A 17,756-nucleotide genomic window follows, 5' to 3' on the forward strand; every position below is an offset into this window, starting at 1 on the left:
AATCTATCACTTGAATACTGTCCTTTAAACAAGTAGTTATTTGTATTTCAGCGATATTAAACAGCAATAATTCAAAATAGGCAACAATCAACCTAAGAAATTACAAATCACATTTTGTAAAAGATCTAAGTTTGGCTCCAGGGAAATGTTAAGCTGCAAACCTTTAAGAGAACTGCAGAACTGGGGGGGGGGGGGGGGAAACAAAACTGCAGAAACCACTGAGTCCAAACCATACTAGAATAAGAATTCTTTCTATCACATACATGATGAGCAACTTTTGAAAAACTGGGGGAACCCACTATCTTTTTTGGAAATCTACCTTGAGATAGTTCTAAATTGTTATTAAATTCTTCTCTATATCAAACCTAAATTTGTTTCCTTGTATCTTCCACCCAAGTTGCAAAGTTTTGCATTCTGATGTCCAACAATAGTCCAACACAAATCATCCATTATAGTTTAGAATTATACAACAAACTCCAGTTCTGTCCTGACTAGCAGAGAGCATAGTGGTACAATCATCCTCCCTAGTCCTGGGCACTATGCCCTTTTTTAATGTAGCTGTATCATATGTCACATGTATATATGTTGCCATGTTATGTTACATCAAGCTAAAAGAAAACTAATCCAAGATTTTGGTTGTGTTTTTTTTTTCCTCCAGATGAAAAGCTGTCTAGTCACACCTGCCAAATTGTGAATTTGTAAAACATTTTTTTTTAAATCCAAATGTAATTCTTTACATTTATCCCTAAAAATGTTTATCTTATTAGATTCTACTCAATGTTTCAGCCTGTCAAGATCATTTGGGATCCCAGTTCTGTCACCTAGTATGTTAATTTTTCCTCACAGCTTTGTGACATTTGAAAATTTGACAAGCATGCTATTTAAATCTTAATGCAAGTCATTAGGAAAAAAATGTGAAATAACAATGGTTCAAACAAAGATTCCTGGGGCACTGCATTGGAGATGACCTTCCATTTTGGCATCAAATTATTAATGAATACTCTGTGGATCAAACAAAAAAGTCCTGAATAGACTTCATTTTACTGTTGACTTATGCCTCTTTTTCCTTTGTTTCTACAATTGTATGAAACAATGTCAAAAGTTTTGGCAAAAATTCATAAAAACTAAATTAGCACACCCACTGATCTAACAAGTTATCAGACTCATACAGAAAGGAAGTTAGGTTTATCTGGCATGATCTGTTCTTAACAAAGGCATGTAGGATCTCTCTGGTCATTTCCTTTTCTAGGTGAGCACAAACTATCACCTTAATAATACATTTTAGAATGGAAGTTGTTATAGCTTGACTACAGCTTCGTTTATCAAAATTTTCCCCCATACTGTTGTCCTAATTATACTATGTATAGATACAGGTTTTTAATCTATTCCTGATCATCTATCTGTATTTCTCCCTTTCTTTGTCACTCTTCCATTTCATACCTTATTTCTCAAGGCAGTTTCCTCTCTTTTTGGCCTCTATCATTCTTACTTGGTCAGAGGTCTCATATATGTTTTTTGTTTTATTTATTTGAGTTTGTTTGCTGTTCCTAATATGTTTTTTATCCATTAAAAACATACGGGAACAGGAAATAAACTCAAATGAGTTTTTAATTCTTTCTAAATAATTTATTTTATACTTCTTTCTAAATAATAATATGAATCATAATTCAAATTGTTTTATATTTATGTGGACCCTGAGTGATTTTTTTTCCTGTGGGTCAGTAAGAAGAAAGAAAAGGAAAAAATATTACCTGTCATTGTTCCAAATACAACAAGTATTCAACAAACATTGTAAGACTAATTCTTATTTGCAATTAATATTTTGGCACATAAGTTTTATGTATGATTGACTGGAAAATTTTATTATCAGAAGAGATAATGGGATTGGTGATAATAGCAAAATGAAGAATAACAGATGGCACAAAACTATACTGATTCCAACAAAATGCAAAAAAGAGCTGGAAGGAGTGTAAAGATATTCTAAAGAGATAAATATAGGTAAAAATCTGAATAGATAAATAAGGTATGAATGGGTTGTGATTTTCATGAGTAGAGAAAATGCCAATACTAATGAGATCTTAATTCCATTAATTTCAGTTTTCAGTACAGGAATATCTCACTTTAGATAACAGCAATATTTTAAAAAGTTTTCAGATATAACAAATTATTTAACTTGAATCCTATTTTAAATGAACTTAAGGAGTTGGCTATTTAAAGAAGCATTATAACCCCTATATATATTTTTCTTATTTTTGCTTGAAATCTTTTCATTCCAATGAATGAATGAGTCAATCACCAAGCATTTATTAATCATATTTAGAATTTACTATTTACTTGAATTTAGCCAAATTTCAATATATTTTGAGTACATGAAACATCCTTCCAGTTCATCCCACCACTTAGAGACTGGAGATTAAGATATGCAATTTCTTTAATTAAAAACAGTCAATAATTCTCAGGTTTTCATATTTCACATTAGACAGAGCTGTTTTGTTTAATTATTCAATCAACAAACATTTATCAAATACCTTCTTGGTCTCTAGCACTGTGCTGGGTGCTAGGGATACAAACAAAATGAAATATCCCGCGCCTTTCTGGACCTTACAATACATTCAGAAACACAATATGCTGTACATATAAGTATGTACAGCATAGATATAAAATAAACACAATGAAATTTGGGGTGTGGCACTAGTAGTTAGGGACAAAGGATTCAAAAAATCTTTAAAAGTTTCTTTCATGAAGCTATCATTTCTAAGATATATAAGGATCAGATTCAAACTTATAGTAAGAGCCATGCTCCTGTTCAGACAATTTTCAAAAGAAGAAATCTAAAATATCAATTAGCCATGTGAACATATCCTTCAGGTCACTAATAAGTAGAAAAATGCAATTAAAGCAACTCCGAGAATCTTTCATACCTGTCACATTGGCAAAACTGACCAAAAAGAAAATGATAAATTTCAGTGATCTGGGGGGAGGGAGGGGCAGGGGAGGAAGCAGACTCATTAATGCACTCTTGACAAGCCCATTTAAATTGGAAATATAATTTGAAACTATGTATAAAAAGTTATTAAACAGGGCATACCTTTTAAAATAAATGACCAAAGAAAAAAGGAAAAGAACCATCTGTAGAAAAAAAAAATTGTATCTCCTTTTTTAATAGTGAAAAACTAGAAACTAATTGGACAAGGGCTGAATAAATAATGGTATGTGCATGTAATGGAATACTATTATGTCTTAAGAAATGATGAAAAGGAATGTTTTCACATATGAATATCTGTATGAACTGATGAGTGAAGTAAGCATTAAGCAAAAGAACAATTTATGTAAAACCAACAACATTGTGAAGATAAGTTTGAAAGACTTAAAACCTCTAATCAATATCAACCTTGATTTCAGAGGTCCAATAATGAAATATGCTATCTCTCCCTAAGGGGTGACAGATTCAGGGTGCAGAATGAGAAATTTGGACAACTGGCAGTGAGAATGTTTTGTTTGACTATGCACGTTTGTTACAAGTTTTGTCTTTTTTTCAAATGGGAAATGGGACTGGTGAATGGGAAATAAACTAAATGCTTATAGTATTTGGAAAAAATAAAATAAAAAGCTTTTATTAAAAAGTGATTGCTTCATGCAAAGAACTGTCTTAAACAAAGAAACTATAAACAGCAAAGTATATTAAAATTGTATCTTGTTCTGGTTCCCCTGACATCACCACTTCTTCTAGTCAGTGCAGTATGTTTTTAAGTAGCCAGTATAAAAGGACAATAGAAGAAATACAGTTGCAAAGGGGAACCTATAAGTCAGTACAAACCATCCCAAAGATCAAAGGGTAACTTATCAATGATATCATATAGTAACCAAAGTTCATATCCTGGTAGTAAGCGCCAAATCAGTAGAAGCCATCTGGTTGCTGTTGTCAGTGTGATATATAAGTCTCAGACAAGATCCAGATAGCTGCAGTAACAGCAGACTACCAAAAGTTGCTGATAATTTTGAGTTAACATGTAGACATGTTAACTTTCAAGTTTTACCAGATGATTTGGATATGTTAATTAACTAACCCCCAAGGTAGTGCAAATAAGAGTCTGTTCCTCTGAAAACCCTTTTGAATTGAGACCTCCAACTCCTGCCCCTCCCCCCCAGTCAGCTTCCATCTCCTCTGGAGCTAAATGCTCCCAACTTGAATTCACAGTTCCATGATACTTTGCCTCTCTTCTTCATTCTCATTGTTTTCCACATTTCTGCCTGCTTTCCTTCACTATAGCATCACCTGAACTCATGCCATCTGACTCTGTACACCTTTCACTATTTCTATTTTCTGTGCTACTTGCCCCCACAGCTTCTATGCTTACTAAAATATGACTGCTGATCTGTTTCCCACAACCAGCTATGGTCTTTCCTGGATAGTACCCAAAGAACCAGGTCTACTATCTCCTTTCCATAAATTTATAAATTTTCAATTCAGTAGTTCCTCCTCTCACAGAGCTCACATTCTGCCTAATAAAGGGGAGATAACACACACAGGAGGTTTCAACTACATATACTGAAAAGGCCACTAGTTCTTAGAATGTAATGGTAAAGCAAGTATAATAATAAAAAAAAAATTCGGATTTTGAGTCATTTTACAATGTCCAAGACATAGAGGATGAGAACTCTCTTTTTTGAGTCGTCAATATCTGTGGCTATTGAGAAATCAGCTACTGTAAACCACCAGGGCCAAGTCTCCATAAGTGTTGCCTCCCTGTACAAGGATTGTAAGGCAACTTCTATTTTAGAAGTTCACAAGCTTACCTAACCATTGACTGATAATTGGTTGCTTTTGATATTTAGGGTGATGGTAGGCTTAGTGATATTGGAGATGCTGGGCTCCCTCTCCACAGAGGTTTTTTTTTCCCCTAGATCATAACTGTGGGGTAGATAGGGGTTTAATAAAAGGATTGGTTGGAAGTAGGATTGGCTGCCTAGTAAGGAGAGGAGGATGCTACTATTACTAGGTCTTTTTGGCACAGGAGCTCCAACTGTATTCACCGGGGTTTACAGAGAGGTGACAGTTTAACCAAAGTGGCACATGCTGGGGTCCTGTCTCTCCCTTGAGATGATAGAGAAAGGAGATAGGTGTAGAAGAGAAAATCATAAAAGCAAGGAAACAAAAAAGTGTAAAATGAAGAATTAGAAAGAAAATAGTGACATGGCAAATAACTTAAATGGAAGGAAAATAAAAACATTTAAGTTGAATATAATGACCTATCTCAGTCAGAAAGAAGCATGAGAATGCATCACTGTTCTTTAGGAAAGTGGGGGGAACTGTGGATGTATAGCATACATTATTAAATTTGAATGATGTTAATTTTGCTGAATTGCCTTTCTTTCTTCCCCACTTTGTAGAATTTTAAAATAAGATATGCCTCTCTGATTAGGAGAGAATGTATACTCTTCAATTATTTATATTTTCAAATATTCCTTTACCAGAATTTGGGCAAAATATTAAATAAGATTGTAATATTTATATTACTTCAAAATAACATTCTGCTTTCTAAAAAAGTTTGTTTTCTTTCAGGTAGGTGGAAAGAGAGTTAGAGGGAGTTATCTTGACTTGATTTTACCTTACCCAAATAAGTTCACCGTTCAGTGAACCATGTTAATGGATATATTATATTATACAATATAGCTCAGTTATGTGAGGATATTAAAGTGGCCATCCTTCTCATTAATATTGTGGCTTTAATCTCTAATTATTCTCTTACTTTTTCTAGTCACATCTTATTTTTTAAATTTTAACTGCCAGTAAGGAAATTAGATATTTTAACATCATCAAGTTTGTAATTTGTATTTTTGAATGATTTCATATGAAAATACCTGAAGGAGATTTTAATAATTTCTTCTTCAGCTTAATACTAAAAGGTTTTTGTGGTTAACTTGTGGGTCAAATAATCCTATTCATGCATTTTTTATTGGCTAATTACAAAGTCATTACATCAGTTCTACAAAAGTCCTCTAGATAGTGTTACATCCTTTGTACAAGCTAGACAAAAAAGAGAAATACTTGTAGCCAGTGCTTTCCCTGACATTTAATTCAATGAGATTTTTGTGGCAGATATTTTATTTCAAACATTTGAGCTAGTCTCCTATCTCTTCAAGTCCCCGCTGCTTTTTTTCTATGGTCCATTTTCTCTAAGCAGACTTTCTCTTTTGTATTTAAAACATATTTGGATTGAGCACTGGCCCTGGAGTCAGGAGGATGTGAGTTCAAATCCGACTTCAAACACATAATACTTCCTAGCTGTATGACACTAGTCAAGTCACTTAATCCTAATTGTCTCTCAAAAAACAAACAAACAAACAAAATAAATGGACAAGTTGTGATCAGAAAGTTTTTGTTTGGAGAACATTTAAGATGAGAAAAATCACACCTCTTGTTACCTAAAAAACCATATACTGTATTTTTTAAAATTAAAACTTTTCTATACAGATTTTTAGGGAAGTTTTATTTAGTTAAATTTATCTCACAGGAATAATACTGAACCTTCATCCTTTCTCTAAACCTATACATTTTTTCCTTTATATTCCATGTTAGATGTTTGAGAGATTTAGTTTTCCATTTATTTTAGATATGTACATGTAAATGTTCTTTAGTTTGATGGAACAGATATAACCCATGCTATCTAATGAACATAAACATTTAGTCATGTTATACTGTGCAAGGGAAATGAAAAATACAATTCTCTAGTGAACAGTTTACATAACCAATCGAGGTAAGGTGAATTATACAGCAAGGGATACTCTTTTCTTTTGTGGAATGCTGTTTTCATATATCTCAGGATGAGTTCAATCCAGTAAATGATAATTGTAAAAGTATTGAAGATAGATTTGAGAATTTTGGTGACATTCATTTCTTTGCCTGTACATATTTGATTTCAGGGCACTATTATGAGCAAAGTATAAAAAGTGAGATATATCAAAAACACTAGATTTGAACTCAAAAATTCTAATTTAAGTTCCTGCTGTGATCTAATTTAGATATGACCTTAGTCAATTAAGTTTACCCTTGTTAAAATGACAACAAGATCTGCAGTATTTACTATACCATGCTTCTGAAATAAATCTCTCCCAGTCCTCCTTCATTTGGTACCTTTCTTTCGACATTATCTCCAACTTATTTAGTATATTTCTTGGTTTTTACATAATTGTTTATATGTTGTCTCCACTATTAAGTAAGCTCCTTGAGGAAAATCACTGGGTTTTTTGTTTTGTTTTATATTGTCTTTCTTTGTATTCTTGGAGTTTAGCACAGTGTCCATTCTATAATAGGTGCTTAATAAATGCTTTTTTACTTAAATTATTCCAATTCTTCCTAAAGACTCATAATAAAATGGGCTATCCCTAAAATGAAGGCTTCTCTGACTAAGTTCCCACTACCACTTTTCTTAGGCAATTTTCTATCACTGGCCTGGGTATTTAAAAAAAAAAAAAAAAAAAAAAAGGAAACTGTGTCTCTCTCCCAATCCCAACAACATATACTCCCAGCTCTGAAGCAGGTAGGGAGGTGGGACAATGGATTTAACACTAGGTCTGGAGTCTGGAAGGCCTGAGTTCAAATTCAACCTCAAATTCTTACAATCACTTAACTTCTGCATATCTAAATTTCCTCAACTATAAAAAGGGAAATGGGAGCTAGAGGTAGTGCAGTAATAATAGAACTTACCTCCCAGAGTTGGGAGGATCAAATGAGATATTAGAAATTAGTTAATGTTAATAATAATAAACTGTTGTATATTAGAAAAAACATTAGTAAAAATAATTAGCATCTAGCACATAATAGGAGCTTAATAAATGCTTATTTCTTTCCCTTTGGGGGAATGGCATGACAGAAGAGATAGGAAAGGGGAAAATAGTATATCTTCTGGTTCAACATCCATCCCTACACCCAAGTGAAATTCTCTCTTAATTCCCTGTCTTCAAAGAAACAGAATTCTGTTTTCTATGTATTTCAGGGGTACTCTTTACTTTTTGGCCTCAGATTAAAACTATTTTCTTTTCAATCCTCATAACCCTTGACTCAGTTGTCCCTACGCTCTGTCCACAGGAATTCCTGTTCCCATTTACCCCTTGTTGAGTCCTAGTTCTGTCCCTGCACTCTAGGTTAAATCTACTTCAATATCATGCCTAATCTTGACAGATTCATGTCAGCTATTTCCCATTTTTCCCATATTTCTCTCCTGTCCCTACCCCTTTATTGTGTCTGATAATCAAAAGTTATCTATGTTGTATCATTATGATAGGGCAGATCCTAATCTCTCCTGACAATGGGAAATAGTAATCATTATACTAGATAAGATATTCATATGGATTTATGTTGTCCTTCTCAAGTAATATGTATGTGTAAGTGGGCCTGTATATATTATATAGGTAGGTGGCTGGCCATACCAATAATTCTACTTGAAGCAAGGGCTAATGGAATGTAAAATAAAATATTTCATTGCAATTTCACTATAGAGTTTGAATCCCTAGGTGATACTTGAATTCATGCAAGAATTAATTTTTGTTTAAGCAAAAATCAACAAGACATTAAATCATTATGACATCTTTGGAGATATACTTCAAAAATTCTGCCTGGCTCAGCACTATTAGGTCATCTTTAACTCAAATTGCAGGAAATATTTGACATGCCATTCTAACAATTTCCAACAGAGAATATTAAAGAAGCATTAAGTTTCAAATAACTGGAGCAGAATGTTAGTTAATGACACTCTGGGCATTTTAAAGCTGGAAGGATTATAGGACATTACAGTATATTATTAAGGCTGCCTTTAATTCATTCAGCAACCTTTTTTTTTTTTAAGTAGTATGCTTCTGGAGGAAAACATTCATGTGTATTTTCTTAAAGTACAGTATAATTAAATTTAAAATTCTTCATGTAACATAAAAATCCAATTCTTCATATAATTAAACCATATACTGTATTTTTTTAAATTAAAACTTTTCTATACAGATTTTTAGGGAAGTTTTATTTAGTTAAAAATTGAGCAGCATGCTCAGAAACAACTGTGCTTTAGATTGACTTCATTATAATTGTATTTTCATGTTAGATTATAAATTACATTACAAAATGACATCCACTTGAACAAGGTGAAATCCACTGAAATAAGTAACAGTGACCGAACATTACTATTTCCCAGACATCTTGAGAAAAGGCAAAGGGACTAGAATTGAGCATGAGTTTTGTCAGGAACTTGAGGACTACATTACTTATTGACTCAAGTGTCTATACTGACCTCCCTTACTGCTGATATCCCCAGCAATCTGGTGTTTAAAAAGAAAACAAACTGACTCTGCTGACCCAGCACAGACACCAGATTCTGCCAACAAAGGACTGTAGAGGATGAGAGGTGCAAATAAATAATATTTACTTTTCCCTATGGCTGATAAATCTTTACCCCATCCTCCCCATGCCCTGTGATTCAAAGGCAAGACAAAAACATGTTTCTACTTCCTGCTATTTTAAAGGCCTATATACTTCACTCTCCAATGCCTATTCTCCCCTGTCCTACCCTTCAGTTGTGCTGTCTAGAAACGCCATTCTATTATTAATGAACTCCCCTTTATGCCAGAATCTTTCCTTTCATATTCTTCTGATACTCATGAAACTCTTATTCTCTCTAAAACCAGTAGAGAATATGCTTTTTTCTTATACTCTCTAATTATCCTGTTTCAGGAAAGTAGGTGTATATCTTGCTCCTCATTGCCATCACTTAACACTCTTCATTTGAAGCTCACTATCTTTGGCCAGATCCCTGTTGTTATAATCTACCAGGATCCAGACCACTTTCCCTCCTTTCTCAAAGAGTTCAGTACCAAGCTCAGTCTTCCTTGCTACCCTGAATGCTTCCTTCCCACCTCAAATTCCCTTGCATTTACTTCTCTGTTCCTGGAGTATACCAAGCAAAATGTAAATTTTTGTAAATTTTTTTACAAATAAATGATTTATTTTTGTTTCTGCAATAAGTCCCAGCCTATAGTAGATGCTTGATATTTGCTGAAATGAGTTAAAGAGAATGATACATTATTTGTTGGAAATGCAAATTTACATATATGATAAAGAGGTCCAAGGTAAGGAACTGACTAGTAAGTTACCATTTGTTTCTACCATCAAAAGAATCTTTGCCAGTGTCTAGGGTTATTTCTTCTTTAAGGGGAAATCTAAAGTCGATTGTTCCCCTTTGCTAAAGTACCTGTTTATTTTTTTAAATATCTAATATTTGAAGGGGCTAGTAGCCTCTACATTTGAGAAAATATGTTTCAATCTAAAGAAACATGGGCTTTGGAGTCAGACCAAGGCTAAAATATTCTCTTTATCACTTCTTTTCTGTATGTCCTGGAAAAGTTGTCTGGGCCTCAGTTCCCTCATCTGTAAAGGAAGAAGCTTGGACTTGATCTCTAAGATTCCCTTCATTCTAAATACAATCGAATTTTCTCTTTAAAGGAGTCTTTAACTAATTTGTTTACTCTTTTCCCTATCGATTAATCAAGGGATCTTCCCAAATAATTAAATTTTGATTGGTCTACTATACTTATGATCTTTCTGTTCTTTGTCTGAGTATCACATCTTAATGTTCATCTAGTGTTTGAGCTTAATAAGAAAAAAAGATAAGATGTTTTAACATATAGGATTACTATTATTCCTTTCTTCAAGAGTGCATTATTATAAAATGAATAATACATTTGAAAACAGAAGTATTCATTTAAGAGTATATTTCTAAGTTTATTGTTGTTGTAACCCCAACATTTCTCTTTTAATTCCACCTATCTTGGATGTACTTCTTGCACTTATGTCATTAGCATTTTCTTGAATTTATAACTATTCCATTAAATGTACTCTTCTGTCCTATGGCTCATGGTTCCTTATGTCAGGCAACTTTTTAAATGCTCACTGAGCAGTCCTTATTAATCAATCTACCCCAATCCAGTATCCTATCTATAACGTGTCTGTCCCTCACAAGTACGATGGGAAATACAACTTTTTTGACAGTTCTTGGGGAAGAGTGGCAACCTTCCTTGTTCCCAATTTTGGTTATTGGGAACTTAATGGTGTTATCACTATTCTTACCCAAGACTTTGAGGAATTCCCCCAAACAATTAGTCCATCAAAGACCTCCAAATGTCCCTTCACTCCTTGGCCATTGTAGTTCTAGATAAATGCATTGCTTTGGACTACTTTCTTCCCTCTAAAGAAGGTCTGCACATCAAGTTGAACTACAGGCTGACCGATTCCTAGAAAAGGTTGATGCTTGATCTTCATCAGCAGCTACTGTCAAAAAGTTGGGGACAAGCTCCTGGGGATCTTCTATCCTGTCATCTTTACTAATTGTTATTCTGCTTTTGGTAACTTTATTTCATTTTAATAAGATTTATGTCTTCCAGACTAGCCTTAATCAGATTCCAAATGGCTTTACAGAAAGCATATCAACCATACCTCAGCCTGTGGAAGAAGCATCCCTAACTGGGTTCTGCTCTCCCCTGTCATGACTGGGACAGGCAGAGCCTTTCTGTCCTTTATCAGGTTGAAGCAGTTATGGAAAAGGAGACCTTCATTCCTAGCCCCAAATTAATTTGGGTCCCAGTTTTTTAAGTAGGAAATAATGGACTCTTAGTAGTTGTCCCAATGCCAATAATCCTGTCACTTTCTCTCTCTCATGGATTTTATTAGAACAAAAAATCCCTTTACCTTTTACCTCATTAGAACAAAAAGGCCTTTAATTTTTTTCCATGCATACCTTATCTGAGATTGTCCAATCAAAATCTCCTAATATTCTATTTTTCTACTCTGCCCAATTCTCCTTTTTTATTTTTTTTTTAAACTTTTCCTTTTCTATATAAACCCTTGCCTCATTCTGCTGGGTTGTCCCTCTCATATGGAGGAGGCCTGAAAGGTACAACACCCCTCCCCTAAATAAATGCCCATGTTTAATTTGGAAGGGAAAAGAGAAAATCTATGCAATATGCTTAGACCATCCTCTAGGTTTAAAAAATCTCACAGATAGCAATGCAGCACTTGGGGCTGCCCCAATACATGAATAGTGCTCACTGCCCTTTCCAATAAATTTTTTTGATAATTTTTACACCACTTCTTCAGAATTTTTAGTAATATAGTATCAATATACTATTTTTTAGTATTTATTAATATAGATATCAATTCAAGAAAGTGCTAATGACATAAGTACAAGAAGTACATCCAAGATAAATATTTAGTGTGTCTCTTCATTACTTTGGGAGTCAATAATGATTCTTCAGAGATTAGGGTATTTGTTGAATGACTCCACATTAGGAGCTTTAAAGGTTTCTATGACAGGACCACTAACTCTCAGGGTTCTCCCTTTCTTCTACATGGATTGGGCTAACTTTGCCTGGCAGGTAAGACAAAGATATCCTCTGGATTTAATTGATTCATTAGCTAAGCTTCAAACTATGCTTCTCTTATATCTTCCTGGTAGTCTCTGCATGTATTACATGGTTTCCTGGTTGCTTAAAGGCATAGAAATACCCATATAGAATAATGTCCTTCAGACTGAGCAGATATCCTAAGGCCAAGTGGGTTACCCCATTCTGTCCTCCTAACCAGCCAAATTACCTTTTGAAGGTGAATAAGACCTGGGTCTACCCAAAGTAGGTGCTGCAATGATAGTTTTATTGAATATCCTTTCTATGAAATGGCCAAAATTACTTACTTCTGCTAATTGCTAAATAATCTGTGTCTTTCATTTCATCCTAATGTGGAATGTAAATTAAGTAAATGAACAAAGGACTGGCTTAAGGAAGGCCCATGTAAGATAGCTTCACATTCACAAAATCAATTGGGCCCTTAATGCTGCTCAACAATCCTTTTATTCTATCTAGATGTCTAGCATGATGGGGAAAATTGGGAATCAGGTAAAGAAATAAAGATGTTTACGTAGAGAAAATGTCTTGGGGGCTAATAAATAGCTGCCTTTAAATATCTGAAGAAATGTCATGCAAAATAAAAATTAAAACTTTTCTGTTTGACTGTAAAGGACAAAAGTAGATGCCAAGGACAGAAGAACATAATGGGCTCCTTCAGGAGACAGAGGATTACCTTTTGTGGAACATTTTAATGAAAATGTAAAAAAAAATTTGTCAATGTGCTGGACAGGAGACGCTTGTTTGGTATGAGTCAGATTAGATGATGGATCCCTCCCAACTGGGGAATCTTTGATTTTTGCTCTTATTTTCCATGACTATTCAAAATCTTTTTTCCCCAGTTGACCCACATAAACTCTCAATCCCTCCACTTACAACAAATTATTTAACTTCTATGTCACTGATATTGAGGCCATTTGAAGTAACATACATCAGCCACAGTCCTTAAATTTCACAGTATTATCCCTTACTCCCTTTTCCTTCCCTTTTGGTCAAAGACCAAGTATCCCTATTTCTTATTGAAGATAACCCCTCTAACTACAAATTCTTTCCCTTCCCTTTTTGAATCTTACTCTAGAATTCATCTCCTCTCTCAAGTATCCTAAATTACTTTCTTTCTATCTGATCCTTCCTATTTGCTTACACCCATTCTCATGTCTCCCGATTCATTTAAAAAAAAAGAAGAAAAGAGACTTCCCTTGAATCTTCTACTAGATCCATCTTCCTTCCCATTTTTCTCATATACTTCATAGAAAACATGTAAATTCAGAGGATTGATGGTCGATCATGCTTTCTATTGCTCTGTAGAGAGGGGGTACACTACAGGCATATATATATATATATACATATATTTTTTCAGACATGTAATTTGTAGATTTAATTTGTTTGACTGTCTTCATTTATTTCAAAGGAAGATTATATTTGGAGTGGAGGAGGGAGTCACTGGGAAGTAACAGGAATATAAACAAAAGGGCATTAATTTAAAAATAAAGAATCAATAACTTTTGATGCTTCCACTACTATTCTCCATAACTGTCTGGAATCTGCCTTCCATACCACCATTAACACTCCTAACTTTTAAGTGAAACTGTTCTCCCCAAGGTCTCTGGTGATCTAATTGATAAATTTAATTCCTTTTTTTTTTTTTTTTTTTTTTTTTTTTTTTTTTTTTTTTTTTTTTTTTTTTTTTTTTTTTTTTATTTTTTTTTTTGCATTTCTTTTTTTTTTTTTTTTTTTTTTTTTTTTTTTTTTTTTTTTTGCTGTGCCATTGTGAAGAAAAACAAACTTTTAAGGGCTCTGATCAATGAGCTAGAGATGAGCTAGAATAAGGAGACTAGAGGCAGGTTCTTCATCACCAGGTGAGGGGATAAAGATCTGCACTTGTGTCAAAGGAGAGATGGGGATGTATTCAAAAGATGTTGCTAAAATAAAGCTGACAGGACTTGGCAACAGATTGGATATGGGAGGGGGAAGAGTTGAGTGAAGAATCAAGGATATCTGAGGTTGTAAGCTTGAGTGATTGAAAAAAGAAGGGGATGGTTTCAACAAAAACATGGAAATTTGAAAAGGGGGGAGAAAAATAAGTTCAGTTTTGGATATATTGAATTTAATTGGATATCTAGCTCTCCATGTTTAATAAGAAACTATATTTAAGTCTGGAGGTTAGAAAAAAGATGAGAGCTGAATCAATAGATATAAGAAACATTAACATAGGAATAATACTTAAAACCATACTTGTGGGTGTTTTTGACAAGTTACAGTATAGAACAGAGATGGGCAATGTTTGGTTTGTGGGATGCATAAGACTTTTGAAATCATTTTCTAAAGCAATCACAGATGACGATAAGCTGAAATTCAGGTACAACAACCTCCCACTTACTTGAGTTCTATTAGTTAATGATTTTGTATGACCTGCAAATGATGGTATAAGGATCCAAATAGCCCTTGGCAGAAAAAAAAGTCTCTTGCCCCTAGAATAGAGAGAAAAATAAAATGAGTCAAGGGCAGAGCCCTGTGGGACACTGATTGTTGGTGATCATAACCTGGATGAAGATCCAGCAAAGGAAACTGAAAAGAAGCAGTCAGATAAGTAGGAAAAAAGCAAGATAAAGCAATATTTTGAAAACCTAGATATAAGATAGTGATCAAATGTCAAAGACTAGAGAGTGGTCAAAAATGATGAGTATTTTTAAAAGCCTTTAAAGTTAGCAATTAGAGATCTTTAGTAACTTTTGAGGGAATAGTTTCAATTGAATGAAAAAGGCTGGAAACCAGATTTATAGAGCATTAAAGAGAGGAATAGAAATAGAGACAACTGTTACACACGGTGTTCTCAAAGAATTTACTCACAAAAGGAAGTACAACTAAGGGATAAGTTAGTGATGATAGATAGATCAAGTGGATTTTTGAAGATTTGAAGACATAAGCATATCAGTAAGCAAAGGAAGCAGTCACTAGACTGGGAGAGACTGAAGATACCTAAGAATTGGGATAACAGAAGGAGCAATCTGCTGATGAAAACAAAATGGAATGGGATCATCTATGCATGAGTATATAATGGGGTTTACATTGGCTAAGAGAACTCCTCCATGTGAAACAGGGATGGAGGAGATTGTGGCAAAAGGCATATGGGTAATGTAAAGAGAGATCTCTGTGAATGGCCTCAAATTTTCAGAGAGACAGAGAGAGAGAGAGAGAGGGAGTGGCTTATGGTATAGTAAATTAATTAAGAAATTGTATAAAGATTGCCTGATAACAATAAAAGCATAGTAGAAGGCACTGCTCATTTGATGGAGAAAGGGAAAGTAGAAGAAAAAGGAGAATGGGTAATATACACATAACAAGTTCTTATGTGAGAAACAAACAGAAAATGATCCCTAAGAAGGGCTGCAGGAGAATAAGAGAGATGACATAAGTGAGAGATATAAAATGGGTAAATGAGAAGGGAGAATCAAAATCACATGAAAAGGAGTTTTTGAGTCTTATCAAGTTAACTAATAAGATTTTTTTAAACCACTAAAACAACTTCACAAGTCTCTGAGAGATTTAATTGATTATTTTCTATTACCTTTTTAACTTTACATATTAATGTAATATGCATGCAAGAAATATAACGTAGAAATGTGTATCAACTAAAAGTTCACCAAATAATTTAGCTAGTAGTAAGGAAAATACCATAAAAATAAAATTGTAAATTATATAAAGAAAGAACGCTAAACATCACATCAAGCAAACATTTTGAGAGCTAAGAAAATGTATAGATATTTATAAATTTAAATTGAGCTTAAATCCTCTGTTTAAATGTCACTTCCAATATTTCCCACTACAATAAAATCAGTCGTTTCATTAGCAGGTGAGAAAATAAGCACTTTTCGTTTTCATACAATACAAATAACAGTATTAAAGGAGAAGAAATCAGTAGTTACCGCTTTTAGTTTCTTTTCCAGTTGAAATTGGAAAATCAAAAGTTTACAAATGTTTTAGATAACGTGAGCATTTTTGTTCAGTTTTGCCACATAGCTGCTAACATTTCCTTCTCCAAGGATCCTCATGAAAGATGTTCATATAGTGCAGATATCCTTTTGGACAGCATCACTTCTAAATGAAATTTTAAGGTATTAGTTAACTAAAACTAATCTCAACTAACTCAAACTTTTACTGTTTCCTCTCATTCTCGTCTCAAGAAGACGTCTCACTTGATTATTTTTTGCAGGGGAGAATTTTTAAAGTAGTCAAGAAAACCCTTCCCTTCTCTATGAGAAGAGGCCGAGGGTACCTAGAATGGGCAAATTCATTGTGGGGAAGCCTAGAGTCGTAGTGCTGATCCTAAGAACTAGACTGACGAGGATGTTAAAGTTAATGGTTGAAGTTAGAGAGGGCTGAGACACACGTGAGGTGGGAAAGTTGTAGGGATAACTTCTAGGTCTAGATCGAATTTCTAAATTCCCTCTATTTTGACACAATCTCCGGGAAGGGCAAGCTGACACCTCTTCACGCTCAGTTGGGCTGAGAAATGGGGTTGCGCAGGGCTCTGGGGAAGCAGCAAGATCAGTCAGTTAAGTCAAACAGCATTTATTAATGTCGCCAAGGGCTCCTTTGCCATCTGGGAGCTAGAAATCTCTTGGCTGGGCCAAGACCAACCAGACAGAAAAGGGGAGGATAAAGAATCAGAGGCAGCCCACGAGGAGGGTCCTCGCACTTGCTTACCTGTCCCCGGAGTTGAGGGAGGTGCTGGGGCCCTGTTTCCCTGGACTTGCCTCAGAAAACCAGATCCCGCACACTTCCTCCCCTCCTCCTCGACACTAATCAGTTACAGGGGGCTGCACCCTCCCCTACGTCCCCCCTTGCTTCCAGCAGGGAAGAGGCTCCCAAGACGAAGGGCTTTTAGAGTTTCTTCCAATCACAGAGCCGGAAAGGGCGCAGGGGAGAATGACGTAGCCACCGCTTCCCGCTGGTACCTAGAATCCAACAAGCTCTCCCGCCGCCCCGTCGCTTAGCAACCAGACAAGCCCGACCCTACCTCCCCTCCCCCCAACCCTCCTGTAGCTGTCCGCCCACTCCAATGTTTGACCGCTCGGCACCAAAAGATGAGTTTCCGGGTTGAGTGTGCTTGGCGCAGCGGAAGCCCACACATAACCTCCAGAGAAGAAAGTGTCCTAAACGATTCGCAGGACACCGCGTCGCCAAAGGGGCTGTCACTCCCTCCCTTTTTTACCCACCTCCCTTCTTCCCGCCAATTGCTGAGTGCCATCAAGGCGTCCTCTAAATCCTCCGACTCAATCCATCCGCTTGTTGGCTCCCTCCAATCAAGGAAACCC

General features: G+C 35.0%; 1 protein-coding gene across 5 annotated transcripts in view; it reads right to left on the reverse strand.

Annotated features, from left to right (window-relative positions):
- WDPCP (WD repeat containing planar cell polarity effector) overlaps positions 1-17,748 on the reverse strand; it is a 363,046-nt gene extending 345,298 nt beyond the window's left edge. The window contains exons 1-3 of one of the 5 annotated variants that reach the window (XM_031950551.1): positions 17,146-17,437; positions 16,365-16,536; positions 14,819-14,909 (exon numbers count right to left, since the gene is read on the reverse strand). The gene's annotated coding sequence lies outside the window, so the exon portion shown is untranslated. Of the gene's footprint in view, positions 1-14,818; positions 16,537-17,145; positions 17,438-17,657 lie in introns of those variants that run through there. The other 4 variants (XM_031950549.1, XM_031950552.1, XM_023494917.2 and 1 more) reach the window with 4 other exon arrangements.
- Positions 17,749-17,756: the final 8 nt, after the last annotated feature.

This window comes from Sarcophilus harrisii, chromosome 2 (genome assembly GCF_902635505.1).
Source record: "Sarcophilus harrisii chromosome 2, mSarHar1.11, whole genome shotgun sequence".
Lineage (NCBI taxonomy): Eukaryota > Metazoa > Chordata > Mammalia > Dasyuromorphia > Dasyuridae > Sarcophilus > Sarcophilus harrisii.